A 21691-nucleotide genomic window follows, 5' to 3' on the forward strand; every position below is an offset into this window, starting at 1 on the left:
CTTTCCAGATTTAAAGAAAATAATTTGAGATTTGGAATAATTTTTGGGTTGTTGTTTGGTGTTTTAGATCAATATTTATTTATGTGTACTTCAACACGCTAGTTGCTTTTCCTCTGAGTGATGTGTGCAAAGAGTTAATCCACTTTTTTTGGGTTTTAATACATCTTAAAGAAAAATGTAAATGCTTTATGTGTTAGATATTTTAACAACATGGACATCCAGATCTATTCTATTGCTGATTTTTTTCCTGTCTATGTACAACACAGATATATTCTTCCTTGCCTGAGGAGGCCACAGACAGCTGGCTGGGCTAACGACAAAGCCAGGGCCTAAAAAACAGAGGAGCTTGAACAATGAGCTAAAAAGTGATTGAAAGGCTTGTTGTGAAGCTGGTGGGAGAAATGTGTTCATCAGGGAAGAATCTTAAACTTTATTCCCAAATATTGTGCTAGGAAATTCTAGCATATCTAATGTCAGGAGAGTGCTGCAGTATGTGTACAGACCATTTGTTTTAGTAATTTTCCTTTGTGTCTATGGATAAGTTATTTTGGCTTTTTTTTTCCCCTTATTTTTCTTTAGAAGAGATTGCAGTCTGCCTGTATGGTCTTTAGACTAATTTCAGAAAATTAATCTTGCAAAATAAAGCCCATTGTTTTGCCAAGGAAACACAGGTGGTAGTCCTTCTCATGTTAGAATCCCTGATGATGCTTTTGATAGATACACCAAGTTCCTCAGCAGATAAGTGTGGAGATACAAAAACATCTTCAGTCATAGGTAACAATTCATAGCTAGCTCATAGAGTAGGAAGGATCCTGGTTGTTTTTTAATGTACTTTTCCTTCTTTATATCAAATTTTATCATTCTCTTATTCATCCATGTGCATTTCCTATCTGATTTATCTGATGTTCCTTCTTATGCTCATAACTTTACTTTCTTTATCTATTTTTAGTTTGGTTATTTTTAGTTAGCACTTTCATTTGCGATTGAAATCAGTAATACTAAAAAAAAAAAAAAAAAAGCTGTTGTTCTGTTCCTGTAAAATTAAGTTCTCTTTTTATTTGGTTTCCTAAGCATGAACATTAATACTATATTCAGTGATCTGAAACATCTTACCTGGCCTCAGGGGTTCTTCTGGAGGAGCACATGTCTCTTGTGAATGTTGTGCCACATCTTCCTATCACAGATACTCTGGGGCTCCTTCTGTTGCTCTGTATATTTATGGTTGTTCAAGTTGCTTTTAAGCAGATTTTATTGATATTAGTGTAGACAGCAGTTGAACTACTGGACAACAGCATTTTTAACACTGCTGTTTAGAAATTAGCTGAATGCAATGAGACTGGGAGCATAAGCTATTTTTTACTCAGGAGACATGAGAAGTTTAATATATATATATAGTTTACTGGGATGCATGCAGAAATCTGGCTTTCCAAGGAAGAACCAGCTGCATGATACAGTTTCATCCTCTTAGGGTCTTTACTGAAATTATACAGTTGTTCTGCCATGTAAAGCTTCCAGCAGTCCCGATAACGACTAGAGAAGATCTTGATTCTCCCAAAGAGAGAACTGATGTCAGTGGTAGAATTACACAGATGGGCTAATGTTTAGTCATATATTTTTTGAAATTTTTCTTTTTCTATTTCAGATATTGTTGCTCATTAAAATATCTAGGAGCCAGGTTCAAATCCTGTTGGGGTAATGTTGGACAATGCTTTGGTGTGGATCAAGACTTGAACCATTCATTCTGTTTGATATGTCATATGTAGAGATAGAATCCCATGTTCCCTGTTTTCTGTGGAAGTTGGGGCTTTTGCTGAGTGAGTGGGGATATTTAGCCTGGAGAAGAGAAGGCTCAGGAGTGACTTTACTGCTCTCTACAGCTGCCTGGGAGGAAACTGTAGCAAGGTGGGGGCCAGTCTTTTCTCCTGGGCAACTAGCAGCTGGACACGAGGAAATGGCCTCAGGCTGTACCTGGGGAGATTCAGGTTGGACATCAATAGGAATTTATCAGGAGGAGTTTTTTAACTGAGAGGATTGTTAAATGTTGGAATGGACTGCCCAGGGATATAGAGGAGTCATCATTCTTGGAGAAGCTCAAGAAATGACTGGAGGTATGTTCTAGTTGACAAGGTCGTGTTCAGTCAGAAGCTGAACTCAGTGATTTCAGAGGTCTTCTCCAACCTAATAGATTTGGTGGTTGTTTCAATGTTTAGTGTTAAGGTAGCACAAACTCAAAATAACCTGATAACATTCATTGCTTCAATGTACTTTTTTTCTAACTAGACACCATCTGTTTCATCATTTAGATTCTTCTGATGGTGGTACTTATGGCTTTTACATCCATTCCCAGAAAGGCTTAGAAGTCAAAAAGAAACAGCATTTTCTTAGGTGTCTCTGAAACCCTTTAAAAAATGAGGAGCTCTCTTATTAGACAGTGTGAGTACTTCAGTCAAAACTAACTTGATCAAACATAACAGATGACAGAGATTTTAACTGCACTGTCAAAAGACAGCTTTGTTGATAATGTGAAAGTTAAGCAATTAGTTTGCTTTCCAGACTTCTCAGCTGTTACTCACAAGGAAAGTATTGTGAGAAATTCTACTCTTGCCTTTGACCCTTTACTTCACACTTATAAATACATGAAAGTGAAAACCAATGTTCTGTTCTTTATAAATTTTTCACTTAAAGCTCTCTTAAGAATAACCATGAAGGATTGCATGTAATGGTTTATATATATAGTTACTCTAATACTTCTCTTTCAAGAAGAATAAAGAAAACCATTGTGGTTACATTTGATTTGAAAGTTAAAATTATTGGTGTTTAATGACTGCTGTATCAGTTTGAAGGAAAGTAGTTTAAAAAGACATTTTATAACTAAAGAGTTGTCTGTATTGTAGCTCAGAACCTACAAGCACAGTAATTCATCAATTTTCAATTTGTGTTGTCTTTTCTGGTACAGTAAAAGCAGGAGGTTTTGCAACATACACTAATGTGTTCAGGTTATATCCTCTTTTTCTTTTTTTACAGATTCTTAAAGAAAGGATAGGTGTTTTTCCTACCCTCCCATTCATACATTGAATATGTGAAGACCTTGAAGTCCAGGATTTATATTTTTCATCTGAGAGGTGGCAAGTGCAAAGTACAACTCAGGGAGAGCAGTTTCCTAGCATGGTGATTTGGCATTGAGTTACTCAAGACAGCTGAGTGGTGAAGTCACTGAGATAATTAATTAATCTGTTGAGGATCTGCTGAAAGACTTTGCCAAGACACAGCATCTGAATTTGCCATTGAAAGGTACCTATTTCTTACTGTTGTTCACTCATACTTAGCGATTACAGGTTTTAGAAATTCTGCTGAAAGTTCTGTCCTAAATTAAACAGTTCAGCCCTCAGTGTAGGCTGTGGAGAGGAAGGAAGGACAGCGAGGTGCACCAGTTATGACTCCTGGAGGTGTCTTCTCTATTAGCAAGAGAAAAAGCCTAGAGCTATGAGGCTCCTTGCTGTCTGTACTTAAGTGGAGTGCATTTGAGCAGCTCAGTTAAATCCACAAATATACCAAAACCCATCTTCCTTCCACATTATTTGAGCAACTGAGTTAGGAGCCTAGCTTTCCTGAGTTCTTCTGTAGTCAACAGTGGGAGAAAGGTGCTTGCAGAGGAAAATTAGCCTGCTTCTTCATCTCCCACCTCAGTTACTCCCCAAAGTTAGGCAATGTTAAATGAGGTATCAAGTCACATCGATTTCCTACAGTAGGAATTGGGTTGCCATTATGAATTTGAGTATTAAAAAGCACATTAATTGTCTTTAAGTATTTAATTTTCTAGCATCCATGTTCAAGCTTCTTGTGCAAATAAAGGTTCAGTGGGTTCAGTTAAGAATCTGCTTCTCTGTGTTGGATTTGTGGGGTGCCCTGTAATCCCAATTTCCTTATTTAATGTAGGTTCCTGAATTAAAGTCAGTATGAGTTTTTAAAGCATGGCTTTTATTTTTATGTTATATGCTTGCACACCTCCTAATCTTTTAAGTATCTGTGACTCTGGAAGGATAAAATTTATTCCAAGGCTTGTGAACCAGCTGTGTATTGGCAATCACTTCATTTTTGTTGATTTGTATCAGAAACATTTATGCTGAGGAATAGTATTTTGTTCAAATGGAATGCGATGCCTTTGTCTGGCAGTTTCTCAGTTAAGTGCCAGTTTTCATCATGGGTATTTCTAAAGCTCTTTCTTATTTATCTCTTTATTTATTTTTAGCCTCAATATAAACTTTAAGTTATTCATGTTCCTTCCTTGCTGCCTGTTTGACAGTCTGTGCTGTCCTCTGCTCTTTGTAGTATCCCAACCACTTTTGTGGTTTCTCAGTGAAGTACAGTGGGAAACTAACACTGGATAATTTTTCCTGCTGTACTATGTTTAAGTTGGATCCTTTCCCTGATCTGCTTCATGGAGCAGCTGCACAAACAGTTGTGTGTCTGTCTGGTACTGCAGCCAGACACTTGTGAAACCATAGCCTAAGTCATGGTGCTTTTGAGCTACCTCCAGTGCTTATAATTAAAAGGCAGCTATGATTAAATGTCTGCCATAATTTCTGTTTTTGTAGTCTTTCTTTCTTATTAGAGTAGGTACTCACGTTCATCCCAATGTAGTTATTAACCTCATCTGTTTTACTGTAAATCAAATGGGCTATTTTAAGTTAAGGAAAGGGAAGCAGTAGGGCAGTCTTGTAACTTTCAGTGCTTTGTATAACTAATGCATTATTATTAGTTATGCAGTGCTTTTTATGATAATGCATTTTAGCAAATGCATTATTTAATTAGAAGGTTGACATAGTTTGTCTGTAGTATAGTATAATTCCTGCAGATTATTTATAATTAAGTAAATGCATCAGAACTGTATTCTACTTCATACAGATTCTTTTGGAAATTTTTTGCGTGAGTTCTCTACAGTGCAGGCTAAAATATAGTAGTATTTAATTCATACACAAACTTCTCTCAAGACAATTGACAGAAACAATTCTAGTATAAAATAGGACAACTACACAAATTAGATCTATAAGTTACTGTAGAATTTCTGAATTGAGCTCTGAAATTCAGCAGAACTTAATCTGGGAATAAATGTTAAGGTGCATTGAAGTTACAGCAATGGAAGATATAAATAATATTTAATTTAAAATATTCTATCCTGTAAAGTTGCATCCATCTGAAAAAAATACAGTTTTGGAATTTGACATCTCTCTCAGCCACATCTAGAGATGCAGTTTCTTGATAATATTCATATTCAAGGTGATAATTAATAATTCAGAAGACAGTTATTAATCAAAAGAAGAAGGAATATATTTCCTTACTCTTGTATCTGACCAGAAAAATCTCAGAACAGGGAATTAATCTATAAGTAATATGTATTTAGAAATTAGCTCAAATAGCATCAATTCTGTATCTTTTTTACATTTTTTTCAAGTCTTTCCCATCCAACTCTTGCTTCACATATACTCTAGATATTTTCTGGAGACTTTTGGACAGAATAAGCTTGGAATTGATTCATGTTAAGTATATTCAATTTTTGCATTATGATCTGAAAGTGTTGTGTTTTCATTTTATCATTAAATAAGCATAAATATATTGTTCTTAGTCAAGTGGGGGAGTCTGCGTCTCAGCAGATTCATAGTACTCCTTAGTCATGTTGCACTCTGCTAGATTTTATTGTAATTGTTTTCCAGAGATTGTGTTTCTTATCAATGAGGAGTGTGAAATATGTCTTTTTTTTTCTGGGGAGCAAGTATTACAAAAATGTGGTGTAGAGATTTTAGAAGCGAAGGAAAAAAAAGAGGCAAATGTTTGTACCAACTGGGGTCACAGACTTTCCTTTTGATCCAGATGTGGCAGGTCATTCTGGGGGTCTTGTCCTAACCAAGGCTCTGCTGCTTGCAGATGCACCAGCTCTCAGCAGTTTGCAAACAAAGTGTAGCAAAGGAGCAGAATGGTGTGGGGGTACTAGTAATCGGTTTTTCTGGGTCTGGATTGAAGGCACTTGAGACTAATTCTTGTTTGGACTCAAGTGTTTATTATTTCTTATCAGTAAAACAGTCTCTTTACTGTGAGTTTGGCAGCTTTTCATTAGAAGGCACAAAATGGCTAAAAATCTCGTTACAAGGTCTTTTAAGACCAAACCATCCAATTAAGAAATGACACCTAGATTATTTTCCCTTTTAACCCAACAACTGATCCCAAAGAGCCTGCAAAGCAGATTTTTCTGCCCAATTACAAAATGCCATCCAAACCTATGAAGAAGAAGGAAGAACAAGCATCAAGAAGAAACCCAGGACAACACCCTGTGCCCTCCATCTTGCTTCCATCCACAACATACTAAAAATCCCAAAACCTAAATTTCTTACCAATTGATAGACCTACACTACTCTCTAAAATCTGTTTCACACTTTTGTGGATTCTAGTCTATCTTGAAGTCTAGGAAACAAATGAGGGTCAAAGTCAGTGCTCCCCTGGGGGTCTGGGCACCCCAGAACAAACAGAGAAATATTCCTGGTGCCCAAGGTTTCCACAAATGGGAAATCAAGCTTTTGAACAGATGGAAGCCTAATTCAGCTAGCATGAAGGAGCTCATCCTCCTAGTGTAGGAGTAGACTTAGATGAGAGAGGGGGAGCTCACATTTACTCACATATGGTTACAGAGGTGGGACATCACACCATGGCCATGCCTTCAGCACGTAGTTATGCTCACTCAGAGTGACAATAGTAAGATCTTGGGTTAATATTCATAATTCCTAGCTTTAGCTTGAGCTGCAACTGTAGTGATAAATAGCACATTGCCTGGAAAGAAGATTAAAACTATTGTTCATTTGTGTTGCCCGATCATTAGTGTTTTCTCAGATAATGTTTGACTTGTGCCGTGTTGTGCTTGCTAAAATGTTCATCACAGAGACAGACCCCTAAATGCCATTTGGATGAGGCTGTGGTACATTTGGCTGTATTTATCCTGCATGGACCTCAGACATTATTGTCACAACACATTATGTTCTGTTACATGCTGTGGAAAGGGGCTGCAACTGACTGTGGCACACCTTCAGACACTTGAAAAAGGAAATGAAAATTAGGTGCTGATGGTGTATGGTTCACCAGCTACTTGGTGGGCTGAACCTGTGCTTCAAAGGTGGTGCAGGCCACCCAAAGCTGACCTGATCTCCAGGATGTCTCTCTTAGTGGTACAGAGTCTGAAGTAGGTTTGGTTTTCATTTAGGCACTTAACCCCAATTTATTATGAGGTCATCTCTGAGTTTTTTAATACCTGAACATAGTGAGTTTTATGAAGAGCTCCCAGAGTACATGGAAAGTGGAAGATTGAGTGATACTAGTACATTTTTCATGTCTGTCATGTATAAGAGCTTTCTGGTTCTCTACAGAGGCCTGTACTTGAGGTATCAGCAGAAGAAGAAAAGGTATCTTGCCATGAATATAATTTTTGTAGAATTGCTCATACACTCTGGCAATGAGTATGACAGATAGAGTGCACAACCCATTTCTTTCTTCTTACTGCATTTTGTAGCTGATGTATTTTTAAGGATTCCCTTAAATATTTTTGTGTTGGGTCAGAGAAATCTGGTCTCTTGCAGTTACTGCGTGCTTTACTTTTCCAGTTACTTACCATCACACCTAAACAGATGCATTTTGTTGTTTACATCTGTTAAAGTTTTTTTTCCCTAGTCAGTTAGCTGACTTTTAGTAATGCACATTAAAAAAGTTTGAATCTAGAATACTAACCTTTTTTGTCTGTGCAGTGTGCAAATTCACTCACACCGCAGAAATTGATTTAAAAACTGTCCTTCAAATCAAAAATTATTCCTATAATAGTAAAAAATACACAGAATCTCTTCTTGTTGTTTTCAATTTTTGTGCATTAATATACATATCTAGCAAATGAATGAACATAAGAAAAAAGCACATTGAAAAATATGTTGTGATGGATTAAATGTCATAAGCTCAAGGAAGCAAATTTCCTTTTTCTGTTGTAACACCTGCAGCTTTTAATTCAGTTGTAGTTTTAATGTACAGATTCTGGACTGTGAATTGGAAAGGGTGGCTGTGCTAAATGAGGTCAAGCCTGAAAGACTGAGGTATTCCTCTTGAGCCCACTACTGTTTCTACGGAAATCCAGATGTTTTAAGACACATGATACTATTTCCTGTGTCAGCTTGGTGTCTTGCTCCACTGGCTGGTTTGTACTTTATGATTAGCAGGGGTAAGTTCAGAAGAATTGCTATCACTTTCACCAGCTGCATGTGAAAACTGTTATTTTTCTTCCAAAGATCTTTTAATGTAATTCCTTACTTTTGACAGTTGAAGCTGTGTCCATACTCAGGCAAAATATCTCCCTAATATGTATCAGTAGATCATCTAGTCAAACATTGTTATTACATCTCTATTGAGTTCAATAAGTAAAATGTAGTTAAAACTATTTTCCAGAGAGGTATCTAATTTTGTTTTGAAACTGTAAGGAGGGAGATATGGAGCCATTTTTTTCTTTGATAATTTGATTCAGTAGGTAATCACACTGCAAGTGAACATCTTTCCTGTTAAAGAGCTCTTTAATATCTAGCATTTTCTCCATGTGAATGCAATTATATTGTTCTCAATAATTGTTTCACTAAGCTAATCAACCCACTAAGTACTTTACTGTAAAACATTTTACCTAATTGTGAAATAGTTTTAGTGATGGAAATTATGTATCAGTTATGTATACAAATCACCATAGCGCTGTATATAGGGGTTAAATATTCTCTATACTTCTCCTGCATTGTTAATAATACATATTTGTATTGGGATTTTTCCTGAACCTGCCTGTGATATTTGTTACCATATCTTACACTGCAGCTTTTCTTCCCATGATGAGCTGAGTGTGATTAGGGGTGATGGGCACTTCTTCCTCCACAGTGTCATCTAATGGTGTTACTGTCCTAAAGACTTAAAGCTTTCACCTGCTGCTCAGTGGAGCTTTTGGAGAACTTGTAAGGAGCAATACTTCTAGTGTACAGATAAAGTTACTCTACTCTGATCCTGAAAATTGTATACAAAGTGGAGCTGACACTAATAAAACGTTAAAGATGGAAAGTTGAAAACTGAGCCCAGCTAAGTTAAAGCAAATAAAGTTATCATAAGTCAAATAAACTTTTTTTTTCTATAACTAGGAAGCATTAAGCCCCCTGAAAACACAGAGAATCTAGGGGTTTGGGAAAGACTTGGTGGTAAGCTTGTGCAGTCAGGATGAATACAGGATGGAATGATAGGATGATAATCCTTTCACAGCTAATGAGGGCAGTATTTCCCATCGTCCCTTCCTGACATGAGAAACAAAGCTCACTTGCAATCCAGCCATCTTCTTCCAGTGCCAAGAGGATGAAGGATGAGGAGAATTTCCTGGGACTTTTCCTATCATTTCCAACATCTTGGAAAAAGGATTAGCAGAAAAATGGGGCCCAATTCTTTTTTTTCTTAGTGTATGTGAGGAAAGAGGAAGGCCTCTGTGTCCCACATCAGGTGAGGAGAAGAACACAGGGAATCTTCAAGACTTCTTAGGCTGAAAATATGTAATAACACATTCTGGCACCTCTGGTGTATAAAATAAATTTTGGTTTCCATATTCCTGGAATTTTCAGCAAAGGTATTAGCTGGAAAGTAAGGAAACACTGTTGGGTTTTTACTTCTCGTGTGAGGAGTACGCAGATGAGGGAAAAATCAAGCTGGAAGCCAATAATTTCAAAATACGGAGTACAGGGAGAGGCTGCCCTGCTGAGAGGCTGCACAGGCAGTTGAACAACTTGTAGATAGAAGCCCAGTCGTGTGGTATGTGTGTGGGCTCAAGTCTGTAGGCAAAGCAATCTCAGATCACTGCAGGCTTGGGTCACTTAGTGTCCTTCCACTCAGATTCCTCCCAATTGTAATCAAGTAACTTGTGAGGTTAAACACAGTGGCCTTCCTTGCTCAGTCCAGGGAGGGAAGTAAAATGGGCCCTTGGGGCTATGGGAACATGACTGTTCCCTCTTCTGAGGCTGGAACAATCAAACAGGATGTGAGAGACTTCTCAAAATGACATGAGAAATAGGTGTTCGTGACAAGTGACAGTGCATGAGAGAAACTGCAAATAAGCAATGGCTGGATTTCTAGGTAGTTAAGCAGGTGTTATGGGTGAAATGGCTGAATGCTGCAGGCAGTGGGAGGGGAGCATTGGAGGAGATGGTTAGAGGTGCAGAGTCTTGCCAGGCTGGCAGTACATACCAGTTGCAACTACTTGGGAATGTTATCACATGTTCTAAATTTGAGTAAGAATGTGGCAAAACAGGCACCAAAGGGGAAAAGCTAGAGATGGGTTGTGTGAGAGGCGATTGCTTGGAGGCAAGGAGACCCAAGAGTGGCAAAAGGGTGAGCACAGGAATGACAGAATGGATAAGATGCTGTTCAGGCTGTGTGGTGGATGGTGGCAAAGAGCACCTGTCAGGTCAAAACAGGTAGGGCAGGACAGTAGACCAAACCCCTTGGCCTGGCCATACTGTAAGACAAACTTTTATGTCATGGAGGATTGTATCAGGGAAGCATCCTGTGTTTAATCATTATTTCTCACACATCTTAATGTTTGCAGTCAATTTATTGATAATTTACTTCTGCAAGTTTAGTACGCTGAATTCTGATGTTTTCAATGACTGAAAGATGTCTCTGTGAACAATTATGTATCTATTGGTCTTGCATGGTAATGCCAAAACTTTTATAGATCCCTATTACAAGTTTTTCTCCAAAGAATGTATTCTATCTGCATCTGATATATTCATCTAATTCCCATTAATTTGCACTCTGTTTTACTGAAAGTGTAGCCTTTGCCCTTAACTATTGCTCATCTTCCTTTTAACAGTGTGAATAAAAGACTTATTCATACATCATAGTAAATTAAGAAGCCTTTCTTTTGTAGGAGCATATTAATGTCTTCTATTTATTAATTTACAAAGCTATTCTAATTCCTTTGGGAAAATATGATCTTTTATTTTCATTGCAGTCTTACTAGATCCCTTTATCTTCTGACAGGTTAAATCTCTAAGGAGAATGTTGTATAAACAGAGTCATGCTTGCCTTTTAAACATTCTCATGGTCATTTCCTTCTGGAGTTTTTGATATTCTGTATTTGTTTGTCATATGCAAGATGATTTAGAAACAATTTGGATCATAAGCTAATTGGTATCTCTGGTAACACAGTTGTTTGGGGTTTTTTAATGCCTCTGTGTGAGTTTTTAAAATTTATTCTAAATTTTTTAGATTATTTATAGTAACCTAAATGCTTGTACCCCAGGAGTCCTATTAACACACACACACAAAAAAAGTTTTGTAAGGATAATACCTTAAATTGCATATGTATGTGTTTTCCTTTGCATGACTGGAGAGAATTCTTGAAGTATTCATAACCTTTACAAAGGTTAATGAACACTAGTTAACAACTAAAAAAAATGTTTCCCTGGCATTTGGTATCTTTTCCTTTCTTCTGAAATAATGCATATGTTCAAAATGGCTGTGGTTTGGCTGGCCATGGAGATTCAGTTAATTTCTCAGTTAACAGAAATTTCAGAGATTAGCTAATAAATATTAAAACCATTCAGGAGGGAAGAATAATCAAATGTTACACAGGATATATATGTACAGGATGTATGTGCAAGAAGGTCTTACTTAGAATTGAGTACACATATATCCTGTCTGTATGTATTTCGTTGACTTTGCACAGTGTTGGCAGTTGATAAAGTTTTCTTGCTATCGTACACACAAATCCCAGCTCTTTACCTGACATCTTCCCTTTAAGATAGATCTTTAAGATAGATCTTCCCAGCAGACTTCTGTTTTCAGTTCTGTTCAGCCCATAATGATTAAACCAAGTATGTGTTAGCTCAAAATATTCTTGCTTGGGGATCATGTCAGTTGTTTCCACAGAGGACTAATTAAACCATTTTCAAATTCCTGTATTTTTTGAAATATTTTTTCTTGAGATGATAGTCCAGTTTACACAAAGATAGCAGTACTTGAAGATAAGCTGACAGAAGAGTGGCAACTGGGACTTGTTACATCAAAATTCATCAAAGTTTTTCCTATCTTTTTTGTAGGTTAATAGGTATTAGAAATGATACTATGCATGTTCCTATATATAACAGAAGATAGAACTGGTGCTGTGTGTTAATAAAAATGTGCTCAATGAAGTGTGAAAAGTTGCATTTATTACAATATTTTCTAGTTGCTGTGAGAATGAATCTAGACTGAGGATTTCTGAAACTCATGACAGTGTGACCAAATAGCTTTTAAGATGAGGGGGAAGTAGTGTAGCTTTCCAGAAAACATTGCAGAGAAATGACGATGGTGTGAAGGTGGCAGATTGTAGCTGTAAGTAATATGAAATTTGATAAAAAATATGAGGATTTTCAGGTGTTGAATCAGAATAAAGGAGAACCTTGTTTTCCTTTTAATCAAGAAGAGTTTGAAGGGAAATACATAAGGAAATCAATCAAGAACTGCAAACTGTTGTTGATATCTCTGTTCACACTTAGTCTTCTGTTGGAAATCCACTGCAGTAGTTTCCAGTGACTTACAGGATACCCCTATTCCATAAAGCTGGCTGCTATTATTACTCAATGAAAATGTGATCAAGTACTAGTATGTATTCTAGAGCTGCATAAAATACTATGTGAGAAACAGTTTTCCATACCTTTGTGCTGACTCAAGTGCCATGATTTTTCTGAGAAATCTACAACTGAAAGTCTGTTAATATAAAAGATGGAGAAACCATTGAAATTTAAAATATCCTATGTTTCTGAGTGTAAAATACCATTTTGTTTATAGATTTCAACCTTCTGGTTTGAAAAGAAGTTAATCTGTTATTTTAATATGGGAGCATAGGTTATAGATGCCCTAAGGGAATCCATTAAGGACAGCTCATGCAGCCAGCCTTGCATCAAACAGTTTAGGGATTTATCAGTGCAATGCAGAACACTTTCAAGGAACATACACTTCACATCAAAGTGTAAAGAGAATCCTGGATATTTTCATAGAAATGCTTAATGCTGTGCTACTACATTGAGTAGCATATAGCACCATGCTTCTAAATTTAATATGTTAGTTCTTCCCTAGATGCTTGGATTTTGGTTTGTTTCTTTTTGTTGGTTTTAATTTTTTTTAGTTGTGGGTTTTTTCCAATAAATAGAAGAATATACGTTCTTGAATTGTTGTAAAGTTTTATATAATTGTATGAAGAGTTCATGTAAGAACATATTGTCTGCATTTTTGTTATATATTTTTATTGCAAAACAGAGCATAATAAGTGAAGAACCCCATTAGTTTGTTACTTGGAAAGGATTATTTATTTTAAGGTGACAGCTCAGTTTTGTCAGCAGAGCTTTATGGGAAGGATCACGTGGCAGATATTGACGTTGCACATCTTGGTGATCTAAGCAATATCCTTTAAAGCTCATAAAATTCTTCCCTTTGCAAAGCAGCAGAGTCTGATTGTTCTCTTCACCAGAGAGGGTGAATAGAATAATAATCTACACCACCAGAGAGGGGAGCATTAAAACAAAGGTTTGGGTTTTTTTCCCTCTGTAAAAAAAGCACTTTCCAGATCATAAAGTCAAGGGCCTCTCCACCAACGTCTTTGTATGAGTGTCTTAGGATGGAAAAACATTTTATCCCCAAATGCGCAAAAAAGGAAAGAAAGACAGAAATGTTCACTTTTTTAGTACGCTAGATTGTCCACAGCTCCTTCAGTTACGTTAGAAAAAGAAAGGAAACAGCCATGCTATTCTATTACAAAATTAAGTGAAGTCAAGTTGCCATTTCTGTTACTCTGGGAGGAACTATTAATATTTTTCTGTAAGTTTCACACTTGTGAGAATTATGCTGAAAAGCAAATTTCATTTTCTTTCTGTTCAAGTGTGATTATGTTTGCTATATGCTAATTGGGAAAGTTCAGTGTAATTTAAGATTGAGCTATGTTTAAAACAGGAGGTAATAAGGTAGATATTTATGATTTAAAATTTATGTAGTTTTTGAAGGATGAAAATTTATGTAATTTTGAAGGAAATTTAATTCTAAATTTTAGAAATTTAGAATTAAATTTCTTTTCTTTAAATTTGCTGTACTCACCAAGAAATCACTTCATGAAATCACATGGAAGTCAATCCTGTGTACACTTACCAAAATTTACACTTTGTGTGTTTTGCTAAAGATTTTAAAACCAGAACATGGCAGTGATAGATCATGTTAAAAAGATTTTTTTGATTTGCAAGCATTGTGTGGCATGTTTACAAAGAACATCCTATATTAATATATTTTTAACAGGTGTGCTTTGAAGTACACTTAAAAACATTCAAAGGTTTGCTATGTTGAATGATATATTCTCTTGCATTTTTATTCTGATTTGCAGTGTTGTAGATGCTCATAACTGTTAAGCTAGAAATTATTGTGAACTAACAAAATTCTCTCTGGTAAAAAAATCTGTCAAAGCATAACTTCTTTTTTTTATGTCCCAGGTCAGTACCTGCTTATTAATGGAAAGAAAAGCTAAAATGGCACATTAGAATCCATTTGGATTGCTAATCTCGTGCTTTGATATATTCGTCCTTATTTCCCTATGTATTATTCACTAAAGGAATTCTGTTTCATCCTACTGACTATATCCTGTGTATGTACTATGAATAATTTTCTTGGGTAAGAGTACACATGTACTTTTTTCTCGTAATGGTCAGTAAAGACCTGTTTTCCTTTGATATATTTTTTTATTTTATTTAAGGTTATCCCTACGTTTTGAGCTGTGTATTTCTCTGAAATGAAAATTAGAAACTATAATGCACTGTCTTCAAAATAAAAATGATCAAGTCACCACAGCTGACAAATTTTTATGTCTTTATACATTAAGAACTATGATTTTCCTTGAAAATTAAAATCTAAGAATTTGAATACCTAAATTTCTTACTTTCTAGAACACGGGGAACTAATGCTGCAGTGCTTCTTCCCTGAGAAAGACGGTGGTTTTGTACACTGCTACAGCCACTACTAGTGACATTTTAGGACTTAATAACTTTTATTCCAAATTTCAGAATCAGATTTTTGGTAATGGAGAGTTAAGCAGGAAATAGCTGTGGCAAATAGACATACTAAGGCACAGAAGTTCCACAGAAGATTGGAACTCCAAAATAATTTTTTGTTCAGCATTTTCCAGCATTTACAGAACATAACTTGCAGGTTGAACAGTAGCAGAACTTATCTAGCCAGCCTTACGAAAAGATTAAGTCAGTATTTAATAGATCATTGTACAGAGGTTTACACCTAGCCCCATTTGTGTGAGGCTTAAGTCACTTACTGCCATTCCTGTGAATCACCTTTCCAAAGTCAGGACCTAACTTTCAGATATTTTCTGGTCTAAGTTAAAGATGCTAAAGCATTTTCTCTGCATTCATCAGCACTGTATGTTTATTAATGGCTTTCCACTTGTCACTATTCTCCTATGGAAGGGTCAAGCTCCAGCTAAGAACTAGGTCTATGAAAATACAAGCTGTGTTTTTATTGATTAATCAGTAGTAGAGTATCCAGGCAAATGCCTGTGTTCTAGAATTGACCATTCCTATGATTGCAAATTATGTCAGAACACTATTGCTTGTTAGTCACCCAGCACAATATCAGAAAATTCCTGTGTAGACTTCTGGAGTAGTTATGGTTCAAGAACACCTACTGCCAGAAGCCAGCATGGTGGTTCAGAGTGGATGTGGATTCCACACAAATTGTCTTCCATGACAAAATACACAGCCATGTTTAATTCATTAGTGCAGATGAACCTTAAGTGTCACAGATATCTGTAGTCTTGAAGTTCTCAAAATTATGTTTTTGCCTCTTTGATCAATCTGTTCATAGTCTGCTTTTAATAAGTGCTATTGTAAGCGCATAATAATTAGAATTCTTGGAAAGTTTATCTACTAATGTTGGCATTTGGGAATTGTTGGGTTTTGGGGTTTTTTTGTGTTTTTTTTTAAACCAAAAAAGATTTGAAGCTGTGTTTTAATATTGTGCTGAAGTGAGCTTTCTTTTTGCCTGTGATATCTAAAGCAAAGAGCTTTTATGTGGGATTTTTATCAGAAGCTTCATCTGATTAGGAATTGTGTTAATGCGAATTTAAGATTAGGTAAAAGACCTTTTTTGCCTTTGCTTTCTTGACTCACTGTGGTAGAAATTGAGTACAATGATGAAATGCTCTAGTTTTAATCTTCCCACTAAGAATCAAATGATCAAGCTGCTACCAAGCAACACGTTGGTCAATTGAATAAGTCTCCTAGACTTTGTAAAAGAATGTGCTGAGCAAATGTGAAGGTTTCACAAAGCCATTTAATAGCAAACTGCTTGCAGAGCAGTTCATTATTGTTTGAAGGAATCACTGCTGAAGTATGGAAGTCACGCTTTGTATTTCATAAAGGCTTTTAAAGCAATCCTCAATCCAAAGGTGAGCCTGACATTGTTCAGGAAAGATTAGGGGAATAGTATATGATAAACCATAGCTCCAAGTTTCAGTAGTTTCAGTGGAATCCTACCATTAAAGTGATTAAGTCTTAAGTTTAATCCTAACAAAAAGGTAGTTCATTAGCAATGGCACTACTTTATATCTGCTTCAGAAGTGAAGAACCAGTTGTGGCCGAGAAAAGTAAGGGAACAATCAGCTTGTTTTTTCTGGTAAGTTCTTGGAAGCCTGGTATATTCTGTTTATTCAGTTAACATATATTTAAATATTAAACTGTTTATAATGATCTAATTATTTATCAGTACAGAATGATGACTTAGGTGATTCTAGAGGCTCTTAAGAGGCTAGGATCTGTGTAATGGTAAATTTACCCTGCAGATTGTGCCAAAGAGATGGAAAAATAAAAAACTTGCATGGCGCTGAGAATGACGAAAAAGAGTCATGACAAGTCCTTCGGTTTTAGAATGAGGAAGGAGAATCATGAGAAATCCTTTTATGCCCACCTCTACAGTGTGTATAAAAAGAAAGCAAGTAGTTTTCTGAACTTTAGCATATATAGGATTTGTAATGTTTTCTTTTGTGAATATTCTCTTCTCCATTGAAGTTAGCTGAAGCACTGGACATGACTCAGGTAGGATAAAGTTACACATTTTATTTGCAGCTAAAGGATGTGACCTCTGAATGAAAATAAAGAAACGGATGGAACTGAAAGTATTTGCACTCACATAAGGGAATGTTAATAGATTCTCCAGGTACATAATAGCAAGAACATATACTTCAGGTCTTCTTAAGAACAATTAGGTACTTTTATAGCCTGCAAGGTTTCGATAATGTGGTTTTTCTGTTTATTAGCTTCTTTATAATTGTCCTGTGTAATAGTTGTTGATATATAAATATTGCATAATTGTAGCATACCAATACTTTATCAGAACTCACTTGTTGATATTTCAGTATCATTCACAAGTAATATTGAATATACTCAGCAAATACAGTCTAGCCAACTAGAATAAAGGTAACCAAACAGGATGAAGTTCATAAAGCTATATTTATACTCATAAATTGATCTTAATTATCACAGTTTACAAAAGTGGCAAGGAGGTTTTCATAAAGATTGTTGAAATGAGATACATTCATGCTGTCAAAGGAACTCAAGTCTGCTCATAAAGCAGACAAAGTTTTGCCAATGATTAAAAAAAGAAAATAATGTTGCATTTTTTTAACTTAAAAGGAGATTTGAAGGAAAAAAGTATGAATAAAATCAGTTTAATCGGATACTGTGACCTAGTTCTTAAATGATTGTCAATACTACATGCAGAAACTGAGTGATGATTAAAATGTCTTGCTTGTTTTCTTTGTACTTGAGATACTGAAACTGATGTTTTACTGTCGTCTGCACAAAGTAATCTCTACCCAACTGATCTGTTGTTTCATTTCTGTATATCTTTGACAATGGTTGAAGCAGGGGTTTCTGCCACTGTTAAACACCGCAGAGAAAACATGGAACTTGTCAGGAGAGACTGTCAGGTACCTGAATTATATGTTTCACTTCTTAGCCTTGAACCCCCAATTTACTTGTCAGCTTTGTGATTAGTATCAAAATTTGGATGAAGCCAGTAAAGGATATATGTTATTCCTTGTATTAGTTAAATTTCTGGAATTGATGTTTGAGGTTACCTATTTGTATATATATCATCAAAACATGTTTATTCTTATATGCACATAAAATCTCTCATGAGTTATCAATATTAAATGCAACTTCTAAGAGATTACTTCAGAAGTTATTTAGTCACACTTTGCTTGTTGTGGTGTTTTTTGTTTGGTTGTTTGGATTTTTTTCTGTTTGTTTTGGTGGCATTTGTTTTTTCCCTGTCCTATGGTCTTCTTGCAAAGAATAATTACTCTCTGTCTTTGTTTAAAACAATTTAAAGGGCAGCACTTAAAACTGAGTTTTCCCTCTGTTTTACCAATCCCTTTCCACTAATAAGGAGAAATAAATACAAGTAGATACAGGCGAACAAATAATAACTTGCTAACAAGTGAAACTGCAATAGGAGAAAATAACAGTAAATAATGCCTAGATACAAAATTCCCAAATCTCACAATCTGCCCAAGGACAGAGAGACACCCAGAATGGTGGAAATACCCTTTGCAAGATGACATCCATCAGGGACAGCTGTCTGTGGGGAGGCAGGGAAAATGGCAACAGACCCTCCTCCCAGGTGGTGACCTATGCAGGTGACTGTGCCCTCTGGGGGACAAAGGGAAAGGATGGCAGCAAACACTCCTGGGAATGTGGAGTTTACAGGGGAGTTCAAGTGGCAGATGAGAGGTGCCAACTTGTGTGGGGTCAGCACCTCCTCCTGCTGCCTCCTGTTGACTCCTCCTGGTGCCTCCTCCTGCCACCTGCCAGACTCTGCTGGTGCTGCTGCACTTGTGTCAGGCCTGGGAAGAAAATGTGGGTGCCAATGAAGGGCGACCTGGCCCCAGGGACTGGCTGGAATAGGTAACATTTTGGCTTATCCACCACAAAGTCTTGACCTGGAAGGAACCTGGAATGACCTGGAGTTTCAGTTCATGTTGTGGCTTCATTCATATAGTTTTTAGGAAATTCTGAATTTTGATTGCAATTTCATGCCAAATTAAAGCTGAAAACAAGAAGCATAAAAAATATGAAATACAGGCAGTCATCTATCTGTTTTTGAGAGCATTGTGATAGAATTTCTTTGAACAGTGTACAAGCATTCAGATAGATGTAAAAGATTTTGGAAGTATTTTGATATTGCTAAAGGATCTAGTAATCTAAAGACTGTATACAGGGAGCTTTTAAAAGCCAGTGGTAATCTAATGTTAATAACTTCAATATACTTGGCATCAAATTTCACCTAGGAATTTTCATGTTGGCATGGGTTTTTTTGACTTAACCATATCTTAAAAGGAGATTTCCAGTCTTGAATGAAAAGATTCTAATTATAAAGGATTTGTAGTATGTTTAAGTAAATCCTTTTATACTAAAGGATTTGTGGTATTTTTAAGGTACATTACATCAGTAATTAGTGTCCTCTTGTCCCAGAACAGGTGTATCTTATTTCTCTTACTATGTAGCCTAGTTTGAGCTTTCATTCACTCTGTCTTGTTTTCAGCCACTTACTGTCAGACATCTCTTACCCCATGCAGGTTGGGGTAAGATATTTCCCAGCCATGCTTTTGCCTTTTGAAGATTCTATACTTTTACCACCATTTTCATGGGTTTGGCATTCATTTGGCGTGTGTATGTGCATGAAGAAATAAACTGTTGTCACTGCACTGCTAATGAGTGTGCTTAGTGTGTAATGAGTTACCGTGACAACTTAGTGCAAATGTCCTTGACCCTTGTATCTGAGGATTTCAGGAGGCATAGCAGTCACTATTCATGTGCAGCCAAAGCTGTAAAAATATGGAAAACCCTATGGTAATGTATTACTCATTATCATGTCATTTATTGACCTGACTTCTTCATTTGGGCTGACCTTCTTAAGTCTCTTGCTGTAAAGTGTAGATTATAGAGCTGATTTCATGTTGTTGTTGTTGTTTTCTGAATTGTTTCTAACTTTTCTGCATTCTTCTCAAAAAGATGGCACAGGATTTTAATACTGGTTGCACTGGGTTTATGTATGGGTGCATCAATTCTGACACAGTATGATCCCAAGAACTGAGTTATAAATGCGCTGTCATAAAAGCAATTTGAACTCAGCTCTCTGTATGCCAACATTTCTAGGTCCCTCAGTATCAGATTATTTAAAGATATTGCATTACCTGTCTTATATTCCTTTGAACTCTGCATTTGGCAGCTATGTTTCATCTCTGTCCAAATGTCTGCATATTACAGAAAGATCCAGATTTAGCTGTATCATTGGTTTTACTGCACCATTATTTGTATTCTTTCCAATTTTATGTTATCTGCAAATTGTATCAGCAAAGAATTTCTCTTTTGTTCATTAAATGCAGTTAGTCACAGCACAGGATCTTAGAGAATCTGGTTAATTTTAGTGTTCCAAGAGGGGTATTTGCTTCATTTTCACTTCAAGTGCTTGTTCTTGTCTTAATTATTAATTCACAAGCTTTAAGTTCTCATCTTGTTTACTTCTGTGAACTGAAATATCTTGTGATCTCATTATAAAGTAGCAATCTTGCCAGGAAGACCTATCTTTCACAAAGTTGTTGCAGTGATTTCAATACAAAGTCACACTTCTTGGAACTAATTGTGATTTTACTCTTACTTATGAACATTTTGATTTCCCAGGAAAGCATTATTTTGCCTGTAATCAATATCAGATTAGTGAAACAGTATCCAGTTAGCATACATAGTATTTATGAGCTCTTTATCTTTTTTAAAAACAATTATTACAATACATATGTTTTTGGATCTTTCAGAAATTCAGCAGAATCAAATATTTTTGGAAGATCCAAATTATTTCTTCCAGTGGTAATTTGTAATAGCCTTGGATGAACACTATGTTGTTTTGTTTGTTTAATAAAATTGAATACTTTCTTGTCATTACAGAATAAAATATCTTTCTCAATTGCTATTTCTGTAAAGAATTTTCCTTTTCCTATCAATTTTCTTAACAGCTCTCAATACTCCTCCTCGACTTGTGATTGTAAACCCATTTGGCATTGCTCTCACAGGGAGGTTAACCTCTCTCAAAGGGTCTGGGTTAATTTGCATTTTTTGGGGAATTTGAACTTTGTCCAAATTTAGGTGTCAAAACTTTAGAGGTCTGTATCTGAGCTAGCTGCTCAGCTAACATTTAAAGTCAGTGGAGAGAAAGACACGCTTACAGAGCAACAAATTCATACTTTAGGAGCAGATGAATGGTGCTTAGACAACCAAGTTCTCCATATTCTACAAGTATAGACTAGTAGGCTTAGTTCAGGTGCAAAAATTTTAAATCAGGGCAGATGAATTTTAATGTCTCTCACAGTTTTCATGTATGTACATGAAAGGCTCGTCTGTGACCTACAGAATCATCAGAACTTTGCAGTGGTCAGTCCATTTAACCTGTTTAGGAAAGGAGTGAATTTTCTTCTGCATTTATCTCTTTATTTCTTGTAAAGTGAATGTGTAGAATATATTTAAATTAAAACAATTTTATTTAAAAAAACTTTAATAAACTCAGTGAGATG

At 36.0% G+C, this 21691-nt stretch overlaps 1 protein-coding gene across 8 annotated transcripts in view; it reads left to right on the forward strand.

The window, feature by feature from the left end:
- Positions 1-21691, forward strand: part of GPC5 (glypican 5) — a 588801-nt gene that overhangs the window by 22355 nt on the left and 544755 nt on the right. The window contains exon 1 of one of the 8 annotated variants that reach the window (XM_054271919.1): positions 3115-3291. The exons of 6 other annotated variants lie outside the window; for them this stretch is intronic. The gene's annotated coding sequence lies outside the window, so the exon portion shown is untranslated. Of the gene's footprint in view, positions 1-3114; positions 3292-16654; positions 16741-21691 lie in introns of those variants that run through there. One more of the 8 variants, XM_054271920.1, reaches the window with a different exon arrangement.

This window comes from Melozone crissalis, unplaced genomic scaffold (assembly GCF_028551555.1).
Source record: "Melozone crissalis strain CALT ecotype California unplaced genomic scaffold, PUWL_Pcris_2 ptg000013l_1, whole genome shotgun sequence".
Classification (NCBI taxonomy): domain Eukaryota; kingdom Metazoa; phylum Chordata; class Aves; order Passeriformes; family Passerellidae; genus Melozone; species Melozone crissalis.